This window comes from Andrena cerasifolii, chromosome 6 (genome assembly GCF_050908995.1).
Source record: "Andrena cerasifolii isolate SP2316 chromosome 6, iyAndCera1_principal, whole genome shotgun sequence".
NCBI lineage: Eukaryota > Metazoa > Arthropoda > Insecta > Hymenoptera > Andrenidae > Andrena > Andrena cerasifolii.
The window spans coordinates 2,321,404-2,336,694 of NC_135123.1; positions in this window are offsets into that span (position 1 = coordinate 2,321,404).

Consider the following 15,291-nt stretch of genomic DNA (forward strand, 5'->3'; position numbering starts at 1 on the left):
AACGTAACCTACTATTGCGAGATGAGAAGAAGTAAGACTACACGCAAGCTGAAATGTCACAGAGGCAAGGGGAATCGCCCGCTCGCTCCACCTTATCCCCTCCAAGAAGTCCTGCTTTTCGGTTCTTAGCGGCTGTCCATATCCGCGGATTGTTGCGATTGGTTTCGTTTGCGTTCTTCTTCACGGGACGAACTGTGTTGGAGGGGATTTGTTGACGCGAGCGGGCGATTCCCCTTGCCCCTGTGACATTTCAGCTTGGTGGTAGTCTTGCTTCTTCTCATCTCGCAATAGTACCTAGTGTCAATCAATCATAACCTGCCAAGTGTCAAATAAGGTAAGTTGTCAAAATTTTTTAAATGTCACGAGTTTTTACACCATATAGGGCACTGAATTATTGTCTCAATTAACAAGGTAAGTCGCCAAAATTTGTCAAAGGACATAGCATTAATAATTAAGAAAATTATGGTCGATTGCTTGCAATGTAGAGCAATTTACATTAGTGAAGAAAGTACGATGAAAACACATCTTCCTTGATTCTTTTCAATCTTTTATGAAACATTCGTAATACTTTAAAATACACAGTAGTTGCCACGCACGCTATTCATTAATTTTATTAGTTTCCCATTAACAATATTTTATTTCACCAATAAACATACTAAATTAATTTTATTCCAACACCAATATACAGGGTGTCCCACTAAGGAATGGACAGCGCGATATCTCTTAAAGTATTGTCGATAAAAATATAAAAAAAAATAGGGAATTGCATGGTTCGAGGGGGCCCATTTATTAGCGCGAACGAATTTTGTTTTCGATTATTATTTTAAAAGATACGATGGTCAAGTTCGGTTTTTCAAATGGAACTATTTTTTTTGAAGACCTGAGTTGATAGTGCGTTCCAAGACAAATTCAATAAGTTTTAATGTATACACTTTATTTCCACTGGTTTTTAAGATATTGCGCTTGCAAATTTACTGATACTCACTGCAAGAAACCCCTCTGGAATGGCAAAAACCGGGGGCGGACTTACTGGCGCCACGGGTGGCACTGCCTGTTGAAATGGATACTTACCTGCCAAAGGTCTACGCCAGAAATGGCAGGCCCAAAGCCTGGACAATTCTTTTCCGTCAGTAATGCTACTTAGGTAGGTACATCTGCGGTATCGAGAAGCGCATCGTTACTTTTATTTCGCACTTGCTTCTACGCTCGGATGGCCGGTTCTTTTGGGAAGGATGCAAGTTGGATTGGTTAGGTTAGGAGGAGTAAAAGTTGCTAGACTAAATTTCAACCATAGGGAGCAGATTGTATCAGAACCAATCGGATTTGCATCCCTCACAAAAGAACCGGCCATCCGAGCGTAGAAGCAAGTGCGAAATAAAAGTAACGATGCGCTTCTCGATACCGCAGATGTACCTACCTAAGTAGCATTACTGACGGAAAAGAATTGTCCAGCCTTTGGGCCTGCCATTTCTGGCGTAGACCTTTGGCAGGTAAGTATCCATTTCAACAGGCAGTGCCACCCGTGGCGCCAGTAAGACCGCCCCCGGTTTTTGCCATTCCAGAGGGGTTTCTTGCAGTGAAAATCAGTAAATTTGCAAGCGCAATATCTTAAAAACCAGTGGAAATAAAGTGTATACATTAAAGCTTATTGAATTTGTCTTGGAACGCACTATCAACTCAGGTCTTCAAAAAAAATAGTTCCATTTGAAAAACCGAACTTGACCATCGTATCTTTTAAAATAATAATCGAAAACAAAATTCGTTCGCGCTAATAAATGGGCCCCCTCGAACCATGCAATTCCCTATTTTTTTATATTTTTATCGACAATACTTTAAGAGATATCGCGCTGTCCATTCCTTAGTGGGACACCCTGTATACAGGGTGCAAACAGTATAATGAGGAGGAAACAGGCCGTTGACTAAGTAGGTATTAGGTATATTTTATTGATTTAATCCTTATAATGAGGTATTACAATTATTGATTTATTTATACGTTTTTAAAAAACTGTTTTTAATAAATATATATAATATGTATGTATATAACTTATTCATCACTTATTTCGTCATCTACATCTGATTTGTTTTTAAAATGCCGTTTAAAAATCCTTCTGCAGAGTGCTGAATTTCTCGTTCTATTTTAATAATGGCTGTACATACACAAATTTGGCAACGTTGCATTACACTAGGCGTAACTCAGCGGTTCTAGTGACATGCAACGTTGCCAAATTTCCGAAGGGAAGCCGATTCTGGCGCCTAGTGTACATGAATACACGTGCCATGTGCCGGTGCCGCAAACTGGATCGGAACCGGAAGAGTAGTAGTGATAAATGTCACTTCAATAAATTGATTCATTCGTTGGTCATATTACGAACAAAAAAGGAAAAAAGGGGGGACAAGAAGAAAATACTAGAAATCCGTAGATTTCGGTTTGGAATCCGTAAATCCGTAGGCAATATAAGAAATCCCTAGATCTACGAAAAAATCCGTAGAGGTGGCCACACTGCCTACATATCTGGTGAAAATTCGGTGGGATGCCCATCGCATCCGTTAACCGAGTCATTTTGAATTTATGTATGTTTGTATTTTTGTTTTTCCTGTGTGTTTTTAACACAGGATGGCGTTTCCAGCATTTTGCTTATACTGCCCAACGAACGATAGTCATTTCCTTTTTCCCTCCTCTCTTCTACGGGTCCTTTGAATTTAAGTAGCAGTATATGCGTATGCGGTTGTAGTCTGTTCGTTGAGTTCTTTACTAAATCGTCGTTATCAACTTTTTCTCCTAATGTGCTCAAACTGCTGGAACTGAAGAGCGAACGCAAGTGCGAAATATATAAATTTAAAGAATTTATTTTGCGACTTTAAGGTTAGTCACGTGTGCCGAATGAAACGCATTAGGATAGAGGTTCATCGATTACTGTACGTATAAAACTCCTGAATCAGAAATTTTAATACATGTATTACACTTTATAAACGTGTAACAAAATAAGTTTGATTCTGTGTAAACATAACATTCATCGATGTAATCTATTTCGGCATCGACATTAATATCTTGAGATTTCGCGGGAAAACGCGTCCCCTGCAACCACGGCCTAAGTCGTTCATACATGAATCCGTTGGTCATATCCTTTTCGTGGATCCCCGTTGAATATACAGTGACGAATAAAACTATTGCCACAAACCAGATTTCTGTATAAAATCCTGTGTACAGATGAAATAAACGCAATTCTTTATTTAAACATCGGAGACCGAATTGGCGAGCAGCGACGCGTGTTCCGAATAATGGGGGACAGAAAGTAACAGTTTACTTTTATATCTGTATATGTTGGTACGAAGATTTTGTAGTAAATGTAAGATTAATAAAAGAGGAACCGCCGAAAGTAGAGATTAAATGATATATTTCTACGAGAAAGCAACGATGTGTCGTCGACAATATATTTATGAATGCCTTATGGCGTCACAGTCGTCAAAGCCTCCGTTGTTCAGGCCCCGACGCAGTTCTTGGAAAGGCTTGGTGTTTACTACATCTCCAAATGTCGATCGGTTTCTCTTTTCGTGCTCACGTTGTAGACAGCTAAACGACCGTTTGGAAACTCTTTGAGAAACGAAAGGTCACATAATTCTTACACAAATTTTATTCGTGTTATTTTTTTGAAATATTTTATTAAATACTTAATAATGAAACAGAAAAATATATACATATATACAGTTACAGCTACCTTTTAATTATATAGTTGCATTTAAATCTAAGGAATCAAACGATATTCAGTTAAGTTTTCTATAAATTACAATTACTGGCTTTATAATTTTAGGACACTATAGGTACATGTCAAGGCAAGGTCAAGGTGTCGATGAATAAGATTTATTTGAAAACGCAAAATAATGAAAGTGTACGCATATTGTCAGAGTTTTAAATTGACAAATTATCTGAAAGCCCATGAGAGGGAAAGTATGGGTATTGATGATCTGAGAAAACCTTGCCACGCCAGGCCACGTATTTGACTGAAAGCACCTTTATGTACTTGCAGCTTATTTTGATTTCACAACTTTTTTTTATTTTATAATTATTATTATCTTCTATTTTTTTTGTGATTTATTTGATTTCATGTACTTGGCGTAATTTTTTTACTTTTTTTTAAGTTTTTTATGGGGATTTCACTTCTTTTTATAAAGATAATTTGCATAGGGTATTATGTATTTTTTATTATTTTATACATGAAAATGTGCTTATTTTTTCATTTGCTCGTGCAGCAGGGTTACTTTTCCTTTCAGCTGTTGAAATAATTCTCTTCATCTGCATCGTTAACTAAAATAGGACACATTTAATAATTATTTATAAATCATCGTACGTGCTCATATGTCAAGATAAGTGAATGAATAATTGCGTATGCAAAACCCTACCTGCAAATTTGTGCGTACATAGCCTGACGTAGATCACACTGCATCATCTGCTTCGATTATCTGTAAATATATGAATGAAAGTCACATTTACAATTAATTGGTGTTGGAATAAAATTAATTTAGTATGTTTATTGATGAATTGAAAGATTGTTAATGGGAAACTAATAAAATTAATGAATAGCGTGTGAACTACTGTGGATTCTACTGTGGATTTATTACGAATGTCTTTCACAAAAGATTGAAAAGTATCAAGGGAGATGTCTTCAGCATACTTTCTTCACTAATGTGACTTGCTCTACATTGCAAGCAGTCCACCATAATTTTCTTAATTCCTAATGCTATGTCTTTTGACAAATTTTGTCGATTTACCTTATTTGACAAATATCCAGAAACTTGTGCGAAACAAGATGCTCTGTCTATCTAACCTTCTCCGGACAACCTCCACTGCCGGTGCATCCCCTTCATTTCTATCCATCCAAGCCTGTGCGTCCCCTTCATTTTTATCCAAGCCTCTGTGTTCCTTTCATTTCTATGAGCTTTACATAAAAACTCTAAATTGCTGGAATAAAAATATCTGGCAATTTAAATGCAATGCAATTTGTTACACTATATTATTTTGTACATGCATGGTACAAATTTGCAGAAACTTATGCGAAAGAAGATGTTTCTCTGTTGAACCTTCTCTGGACAATTTCTAGTTCTAGAGTTTGCGAGTCTACATAAAAAATTTATTAAAGAATCTATTTGGCGACTTACCTTGTTAATTGAGACAATAATTCAGTCTCCTATATATGTATATTTTGTACATGTATGGTAAGAAAATCTTACCGTTTCTGACAGATCCATGAGATGATATTACGATATCTCTGCCATGCGTGGACAGGTTCCATATCAAAATTACACAGTACAATATTACACATGCAAATTAGCACACATTAGAATAGTGCACAGAAGATAGTCCACATACAATTTAGAACACATGCGATTTATAGTGCACATACAATATAGGACCAAGAGTATAGTGCACATACAATTTAGAAGACATGCAATTTAACGCACATTTTTTTAGTGCACATCAGGACAGCGCACAGCAAGATTTCACGTACAACCCATAGGCATATATAGACGGAGCAGAAGCTGGGACTTTCGGCGAGGGGAACGGTAGGCTTGGAGGGGAAAAGGCAGAAGTCAGATACAGGCACGTCGGGTTAGCTTCGGAAGTATTCGGCATGCATAACCACTGCGTTACCCGATTTTCCTATATCGCTCCCCTTACCGCGAATCTTACACCCCCCTCAGCTTACGCTTCGTCTATATATGACTATGGTACAACCATCCTCTCGTCGCCGTTGACTGTTTCACAGCTGATGGTATTAGTATTGGTTGGGGCTTGACTAGGGCGGGGGACGCGCGCCCGCTCGTGGGCGCGTAAAGCATGGCAGCGAACCGATGTGACTTTGGGGATGTTCAAAATGAGACTGCGGTTACAAGTATCGCGCGATGGGGTCAATATCACTATTGTTGTCAAGGTTACCATTCTGAACATTTCCTTTTAAACTTTTTGGTGGTCGGCTTTGGTTTACGAGATATTCGCAAACAAAACATAACTTAACATTAGAATTACCGAGTTTAACACATACCCACATCGGTTCGCTACCATGCTTTACGTGCCCGCGAGCGGGCGCGCGCCCCACGCCCTGATCTTGTCCCAACCAATACTAATCAGGGATTGTAACCCGCACCCTTACCGCGTTCGGTATCCTAGTACCGTAGACTAACCCGTCTAATCGGGTAACACAAGACATCTATAACCCGAGTAACCCGGTTAACCCGGTCCGAGCGGATTACTAGTGGCATAAGACAGTGTAGTCTGGACAGCCACTTAAGACAAGTCAGACATACACTGGCTCACGAAAGAATTAGAACGCCCTTTAAGGCTGCCGTCTCATCGGGCCTTGAATGTGTGCGTACGCTCACACAAGCTAGGAAAAGCGTGTACGTATACGCGATGTAGTAAACAAACCGTTTCAACCAATTTACGTTGTGGAATCGGCAAGAAGGAAGCTTTTGCGGGTATAGTTGCCTCCAGTAGACATCCGCGCAGGTGGGTCTGGTGCGTTTGAACGCTAATAAGCACCACACGTTGAAATAATAATGAATTTATGACTCGAAAACTGACAGAATGAAGCTTCAAAGTTTCTCCGTCATCGGCGCTAGTGGTATATTCGAGCCACGTAGCATCAGCGTTATACGTATACGCGATGTAGTAAACAAACCGTTTCAACCAACTTACGTCGTGGAATCGGCAAGAAAGAAGCTTCTGCGGGTATAGTTGCCTCCAGTAGACATCCGTGCAGGCGGGTCTGGTGCGTTTGAACGCTAATAAGCACCATACGTTGAAATAATAATGAATTTATAACTCGGGTACTGAGATAGACTCGAGAAATGACAGAATTATACCTCAAGGATTCTCCGTTACCGGCGCTAATGGTATATTCGCGTCATGTACCATCAGAACCGGTGGAAGTCCAAGTTAGTCGATAAATGTAGGAAATACATAGTTGCCGATACGTATCGAGAGTCGTATCGCGTTGTTGCCGCATTTCCCCTATTACTATTTGTCGTCAGGAAGGCTTGAATGAATCACGGCGAAGCGGCTGGAGAACAAAGATGGGCAAAGATAATATCTGGATAAATTAGAATAAAAGATACAGTATGTTTATCCGTTATCTCTCTTCGAGCTGCGGATTTGGGCTATTCGGCGGTTTCTAATCTCGGTACGAGAGGCATATAGTGTTGCTTGCGGTGGATTATGTATTAATAAAATGTAAAACGTAATGTGTTTATCAGGCTATGTTTGTATGTCCAGATGTTACGCTCTAGAGCCTGTACGGATACCCCGCTTTGGACAAATGAGGTGTCTTTAGAAATGTCCTACGATATATAATTTTCAAAATTGTGAGATAAAAATAAAAAAATTGGAAGGACTTGCAAGTAGTGATCTGGATCCGAGGAGAGTTTTTAACATCCCTCACTACAATGTTTCCCCGAACTAAACAGGCTGCGGCCCTTGCCATACAATATTGCTATATAACTTAAAAGTAAAAAATAGAAAAAAATTTAAAAACCCAACTGCTTAAAAGGGGAACTAAAATGACAAAAACAAGACTAATTTATTTATACATGGTCTATTATTTATCATAAATAGAATAATAATATGATGACAATTTAAATAATTACAAGCATGTACCGCAATGACTAAAGAAAGTGTTTCAAGCTGGTAACAAAAAGAAGTGGACAACATCAATGCTAATTCATGCTTATATAGTGACATTTCAACTTCATTTTATTTTGTAAATCATATGTTTCTCTCTTTGTCCGTGTGGAGAATACTGTTAGCGTTGTTAAAAACTAGAAAATAAAAAATATATAAAAAATAATTTTTATGTTAAACGATTTTATTAAAAATGCACTAAAAACTAAAATATAATTCTTTTCTTGTACTACAATTTTGATGGTGTTAATATCACTTTAAATAATTCACGAATGAAATTGTAGAGCACCATGTGCAACCAGAAGTTGAAGTAAATGATTCATATCCTGTTATGAAATATCGTGCCCCACGATTTTATTGAAAGTGAATTATTTATAGGGATATTAACACCAACCCTTTTTATTACTTTTTCTAAATAAAACCCATGCCACTAATCAGATTTTTTTATTATTAGTTTCTAATAAAAAATGTAAACATTATATCCACCCCCCTCCCCCGTTTCCTCCACGTCTACCGCCGTGGCCACCCCGGCGCCATCCTCCACGGCTTCTGCCACCGCCACGACCGCCACGACCGCCACGGTCGCGCTGGTAGCGCAACCTGCGCAGCTCCCTTTTCATCTGAAACAGTACAATAAAAATTACAGTTTCTACTTCTACCCGTACATATAGTGAATCCCAAAAATATTCGGACCCAAATGAATTAGCGTTCTGACAATTGCCACGTTTCGTACAAAGTTGTTTGGTATGAAGTAAGCATTCACGATGCTTCTCTGGCTAGTGTCTGCAAAGGCGATGCCGCCAATAAGCCGCGCCTCGCTGAGTTTCGTGGATTTCGACGCTTGAGACGAGATTCACTACAGCATAATTTGTATACTAATTCTTTAATTATGCTGTAGGATTACATTTCACGTTCGACCACGCGGTGTCGTTTCGTTTTTGCCGGGCTTCGCCTTCGCCGTTCATATCAAACAAACTTCAGAAAAATACACACACATTCAACATAACTCGCCTTTGCCATTTCTTTTTTTAATTTTCGTGTTTCCTCCTCCTTTTTCTTCTCCTCCGCTTCCTTTTTAGTTTTCAAAATCTCCCTCTCTTTTTGCGTTTCCTCCTCCTTTCTGTCTTTCTCCTCTCTCCCATTTTTCCTCCGTCTCCGTCCTCATTTCCCGGCTGACGCCAGGTCAATGCATCCTTGATCTGGAAATGAAATAATCAATGTATTATTTTATGGCAAATAGTAAGATTGCACAGCGTGATTCTCTCGCTGGAGTCGTAAAGAAAATGCCGCGAATAAGCCGCGCCTCGCTGAGTTTCGTTGAAGTGACGAATTTCACGTTCTGCATTTCTCATCAGATTTTTGCGAAAATGGCGTCAACCGATTCCTTATGCCGTCACGATGAAAATGGCCCCAAGCTAATTTCGAGCGTCGAAATCCACGAAACTCAGCGAGGCGCGGTTTATTGGTGGCATCGCCTTTGTAGACTCTAGCCAGAGAATCACTTTGTATAACAGTATACAATATAATACTTACATTATTCATATTCTCCATTGTTTTTTTCAGCGTCCACCTGGTTGGCGTTCATTCAGCAGAATGACGCTCCACGCAGCGGACTGTTTGCGCCGTTGCCTGGTTTGTAGAGCGTCATTTATTTCAGTTCGCACCACATACGAATTTTTGGATTCACATTTCACGTTCACGGTTCGCGTTTACGTTTTTTTTTTTTGTAACGGGTAGAAGGATTTTGAGTCGTGGTGCGTTGTGTTGTATTGTGTTTGTGTTTGTGTTGTGTTTGTTGGTTTAGTGTGAAATGAGTGACACTCTAAATGTGAATATGCAGGATGTGCAAGAAGATATGGACAATAATTCTCCGTTTCGTCCGCGAAACTTACGTCCGTCCGCAAGGAGATTTTCGAAACGGAAAGTATATCGCGAAAAGAGAAGGCCTTTGACCCTTTAGAAGAAACAGGAAAAGGCAAAATCGGTAGACGACACTGCCGTAGGACAACATCCAGAAGAAGTAGCCGAGGAGCGTATAGTAGAGGAACCATCAACATCCGATGGACGAAATCATACGCATCAAGAGATAATGTACTTGCCATCTGATGAAGATACTGATATGGGCAGTTCGGGAGAAACTGAAGATGATAATTTGATATATAGATTGATAAAAAAGAAAGCGTTATATGTTTTTAGAAGAATTATTGCATTCATAAATTTCATTACGATCGGCGTGTTACACTTCAGTGATGTACCTTATTCAAATTGTATGCTTTGAAATTGAAGGGTCGGATGCAATAAGGGGACTAGCGCTCGAAAATGGGAAAAGTTATTGTCCAAACGCTATGAAAGCATTGGAAAATTAAATGTTGTTAAATTGTAATTTAAAAAACACCCTGTTATAAACCTCGTCAAGACACATATTTTTCTTATTTACAGTTTGTTTATCCAATCATTACTATTCGAGCTAAAAATTATAAAGAAAAAAAATTTCATCCTCCAAAATCATTATTTCTTTAAACATAAATTGCGATAACTTGAGTAAATATTAAGGGATCGTTGTGAGACTTGAAATATAAAACTCAGAAAACTCTAGCAAAGCCGCAAAATGTATGCACAAACCCCTTATGTTAAAAAATGTAATAATATTTAATTAAAAAGTAATACTGGATATAACCCATGTCTTTCAACGTTCGCCGTTAAAAAGTATCGAGGGAATTTTGAGGTACATATAACTTGCAGCGACAAAGTTTTTCTTAATATACAAGGAAGTTTTTCACCAATTTTCACACTGATTCATAAATAATTGTAGAAGATATGGCGATATATATAAATTCCGCGCGCCACCAACTGTCAACAGTCGCGTATAATGCGCTATTTAATAACATTTAATTTTCCAATCTTTCTTAGTGTTTGGACAATAATTTTTCGCATTTTCATTAGGGCCTGTCTGTTTACAAGGGACGCTTCGATCGATTCGGACCATAACAAAAATGAGACGGCAGCCTTAAGAAAAATTTTGCGCTTTTTGTTTCCGATGACTACGACAGCCAGAATCATGCTCGCCAGCGACAAACTTTTTTAAACCCTTCTTATCATTATAACTTTGAACAAAATTATTATTATTGCACACAAAAATTTAAACATTTTTCAAATCTCAATTAACTCTCCGTATCCTGTGCATCTTGTGCCTGTATCAATTTTAACCCACCGCTTGAGATCGCTGACACACACAGTGACGGAGCTGCGTATGTCAGTCGCGGCCAAGCGATCGTTTAGCTGTCGGGGGTGTCATAAAAGCATAAACTGGGCCTTTCCGGTGATCGTGTTGGGGCAACAATGGGAAGCTCGAGACAATACCATATTTTCCTTGGAGAAAACAAACTGTGGCCTTTCCAGTTATAGAGTTCCCCACCACGAGACTGGGGAGGAGTGGAGAGTGTGCATACCACGGTCGAGCTCGGGGGCGCACCGACTGCCCTAGGGCAGACTTAGTGTGCATCCCTGCCCTAGAGGACCATTACATCAGCACCCAGCAAGAGCGACCCCAGTGCGACCGTCCGAAAACGCCATATCCTTTACTTCCCGTTCCTATTGCATTTCTGTAGTCTGATTCAAACTTCGCGCCTCTACAGTTTATGCCACACGCCGTGAAAAACGTTTTTGGCGGCAACTTCAAGTCCTGCTTGCGCTTTACGAAATGAACGCAGCGCTTTCCAAGACGTGGATGTGACGCTAACGTCTCAGGGGTGAAGCAGTCCGTTGTTTTTCATCGAGCAATGCATACATCTTGCGTCGGACATTTGTAATCAATCAACCGAAACGGAAGTAGAGCTTGATATAGAATTATTTCCTACAGAAGTAAAAAACCAAGCGGAAGTGTGGAACGCATCAATGGAAGAATACCACGATAATTTAAAGAAGCAGAATGCGTGGATAGAAATTCGTCGCAGTTTTAATCCATTGATTGAAGAATTACAAGGAAAAGAAGAGAAAGACTATGGTAACTGTTAATGTCATTTTTCTTTTAAATATAACAATAATGATACGATACAATACACACACAATATATACATTAAAAATACAAAATAAAGGAAATTGCTTATATTTTTATACAAAATTATTTTTGCGAACTCCTCTCTTCTACGATTTAGTAATTGGCGTCCTACATCACGTAAACCTATAATTGAGTACGTGTCAAGCCTGTGTAAAGATTAGAATTTCTATTATATTGAATATAAAACGTGGAACACATGTGCAGTTCATAAATGACTGTATGTGTGGATAAGTGGTAGGATGTTTCTTACTTGAATCGCTTCTGGATGAGAAAAATTTTTTCAACAAACCTAGCCTATTTATGAAGTTTTGTCGCCCGCACATTTATTCCGGCGATGCCTGTGCTGCAATATACAGAATAACAAAATCTATTATTTGCTTTGGCTGTCTTCTAAGCAGATTAGTGTATTTAAAAAATTCTCGATATCGCATCTTAAACCGCAGTAGGTTTTATTTAGTTTAGAAAATTATGGATTGAATGGTGTAGGAATTTGGATCAGGAGCTCACGTTTTTGTTGAGAGCCGAGACGACAAGCGGTTACACAGATCAGAAGGAAGACTTTGCGATGCTGAAAAAAGAGCATGAATAAGCAGGAAAAGCTGGAACAGCATGAGTTTTTCGAAGAGAAGAAAGGTATTTCTTATGACCATAGAATAGCTGACATATGGTAAGTACCTCAAATTCCTTTTTAACACATTCGCTGACTTTCTGTTCGTGCCGCGTGGGTCGCACGCGGTGGATCCTTTATTATCCCATGATTTATGTTTTATTTATAACATGTGCTTTATAATATTTCTAAGCCTGAAAATGTTAGTGTTATCAATCAATGCTATGCATTCTTGAGACGCGTTACCGGAAGGAAGAATTCATAAACAATTTCAGATACCGCGGTACACAGTACTCACACCACGTCGTTAATTTTGATGTTAATTCTCGATTCAAATCAGCTATTCAAGCAGACTGGCTTTTAGGCAGAATATAATATCATGATCGTAAAATTTTTGGGAAACAGATTGTAATCTTAAACAACTCTCGTACGACACATCCAACAGCGCCATCTGACGGTCACAATTGCCAAACAATTCCGTACGGGTCCATCCCTACGCTTACATAACCAGCAAGCAGATTCTGAAGTTTAGTAAATAATTAATTCTACTTATTTCAAAAAGTATTTATTTTTTCTTTAATAATATACAGGATTGGTAATTACAATTGTTACAAAATAATATAAACAGCGCTTATAAATCCGAAGAGGGACTTTCAATACTTATGAATATTTATTATGAATGCTATAATTCTTCGAAATCATGACACCTTCTTTTTTATCTAGCTATACATCAAATTATCTTTTTTGTCAACAAGAATTGTTTGTTGTTTAAATACAAATTTAATAACGTAATCATTATTCAGCTTCGATCCTCTGTTTGTTTGTTCGTTTGTTTGTTTGTATGTTTGTATGGTTCAAATCTGGCAACTCAAGTCTAACCCACTTCCAACTATCCAATTGTCTTGAAACTTTGCAGGCGTGACTAGTTTGGACGACAATACAGTATTTACAAAAAAATTAACCCCGAGGGGGTGAGAAAATAACCCAATCATCAATAAATATAACCCATAACCACAAATCCAAACGACTTGAAATCAGGCACTCGGGTTCTTTATGAAAACGACTAAAAGCGCGAACGCAGTTGCTTATAGTCGTTTTCGTAAAGAACCCGAGTTCTCTTATTATCTTCTCTCATTCTGGGTAATTCCTCTTCTCCATTGGCGGTCTTCCTACAATTTTTCCAGATCGCTCATAATGAAATGTGACGTATGACAGTGTGGATCACAATATGTAATGGAAACAGGGTAAACGGTACAGTAGTTGACTACCTAAGAGCTTCAGTTTAGGTAAACGCTATGAAATAAGTAAATTGAATTTTATAAATGAAATTTTGTTATACCAGGCGGAAATAAAAGTATCGAGGATGATTATAACACCAAAGAAACTTTGAAGAAATCAGTAGTTTCGATGTTATGCTATTATCTCCACAAAATTACCTTTTTAAAAAAAGGTACAAAAAAGAGCGCCAAGTATATAATCCCATCAAAAAGAAAAGTCATCCTGAGATACGTTTTTTTTTGTAATTCTTCATCTAATTGCCGAACTAACTCTTGATCAGTTTCAAACGCTTTTTTCAATTCTTCTAGTTTTTCGTGATATTGTAATGCTTTCGTAAGATGTAGTTTTACTTTATGAAATGCTTCCATATAAGTATTACAACTATTTTTAAGATCCTTTAATTCCTGCCATGGTTTAAACATGAGCAATAAAGAAAAGAAATAATCCTCCGGTCGATTATTAACATTATGTCTATAATGATTAATAAGACATCCACGTTGTCGCCGTTTAAGACTATTATCTAATTTATAATATTCAATATTATTATTTCTCGGTTTGACTTTCGTGATATCATACTGTTGCGCCGGGGCGTTTCCACCGCAGGCCACCCCGATGCAAAGGAGTGGAAGAATAATTAAACGGACGCACACGCGACTGAAATGTCTTGTTACACAAGGCAATATCGGTTACAAAGGTGCTACCCGTACGTCCGAACGCAATGGCGTTCGGTACCAGACCTCCTCTCGTCGGCCTCCCGATCGTCCTCTTGAAGGGGGCTGACCTTTTATCTTCAGCTGCAAGCACCAGCAGGCTATGCTCGGGCCTATACCCGGTGCTCGCAACACTGCTCCCCCCTCCAGAAGAGCGGACGTCCCGGCCGCAGTAGATCCTCTTCAGAATCTTCGTACCCCTGCCCGAAGAAGTGGTCGTGCAACCCCGTGGCTTCTTCAGACATCCACCTCGGCATTTGCCTTCTCGCTCAGGGAAAAACCACGGAAAAACCCTGAGCAAGGCGTGGGTACATCGGGACGGCTGACGAAATCTTCTAGTCGCGAAGTCCTCCTCGGTCAAGCGTTCCAGCTTCTTGTCCCACGTCGTCCCTGGAACTCTGCTCCAAAGATGATTCCCCTGCGTCGCGTTCCCTCAGAAGGAATCTCCAACGACGAAGCATCCTGGTCGAGCGTCCTCTGGAACTCGAGCGATGCTCTCATCTTCCTTCGTGCATCCCGCGACGAGATCCGCAGCGTTGACGAACTGCAGCCTCCAGTCGACCGTCACCTCTTCCGGTGCGCCCACTGTTGTGCCGGGGCGCCTCAACTCCTTGTCCCGCGGCGTCACTGGAAACCTGCGGTTCCTGATCCCTCGACGAAACCCGCAGCTCTTCCTGGCGCGTTCCTCCTACGCACCGTCTCCGGAACTCCAACAACGCTGCCTTTTCTCCAGCGGCGAGACGTTCCGGCCTCCTTGAGCGTCCTCCGGAACTCCTTGCAAAAGAAACAGGGAAACATTATCATTCGCTCCCACTTGCGAGAATCCGTTGGAGCCAAAGGAACCGGGAAGACAGACAGGCGAGACGGAACCGAAAGCAGAGGATCACACCTAAACAATGAACATGCTATCGGTCCGTTCCCCGATCAATCTGCCCAGCGTCCCCAGCTCAACTGCATTTTCTTCTTT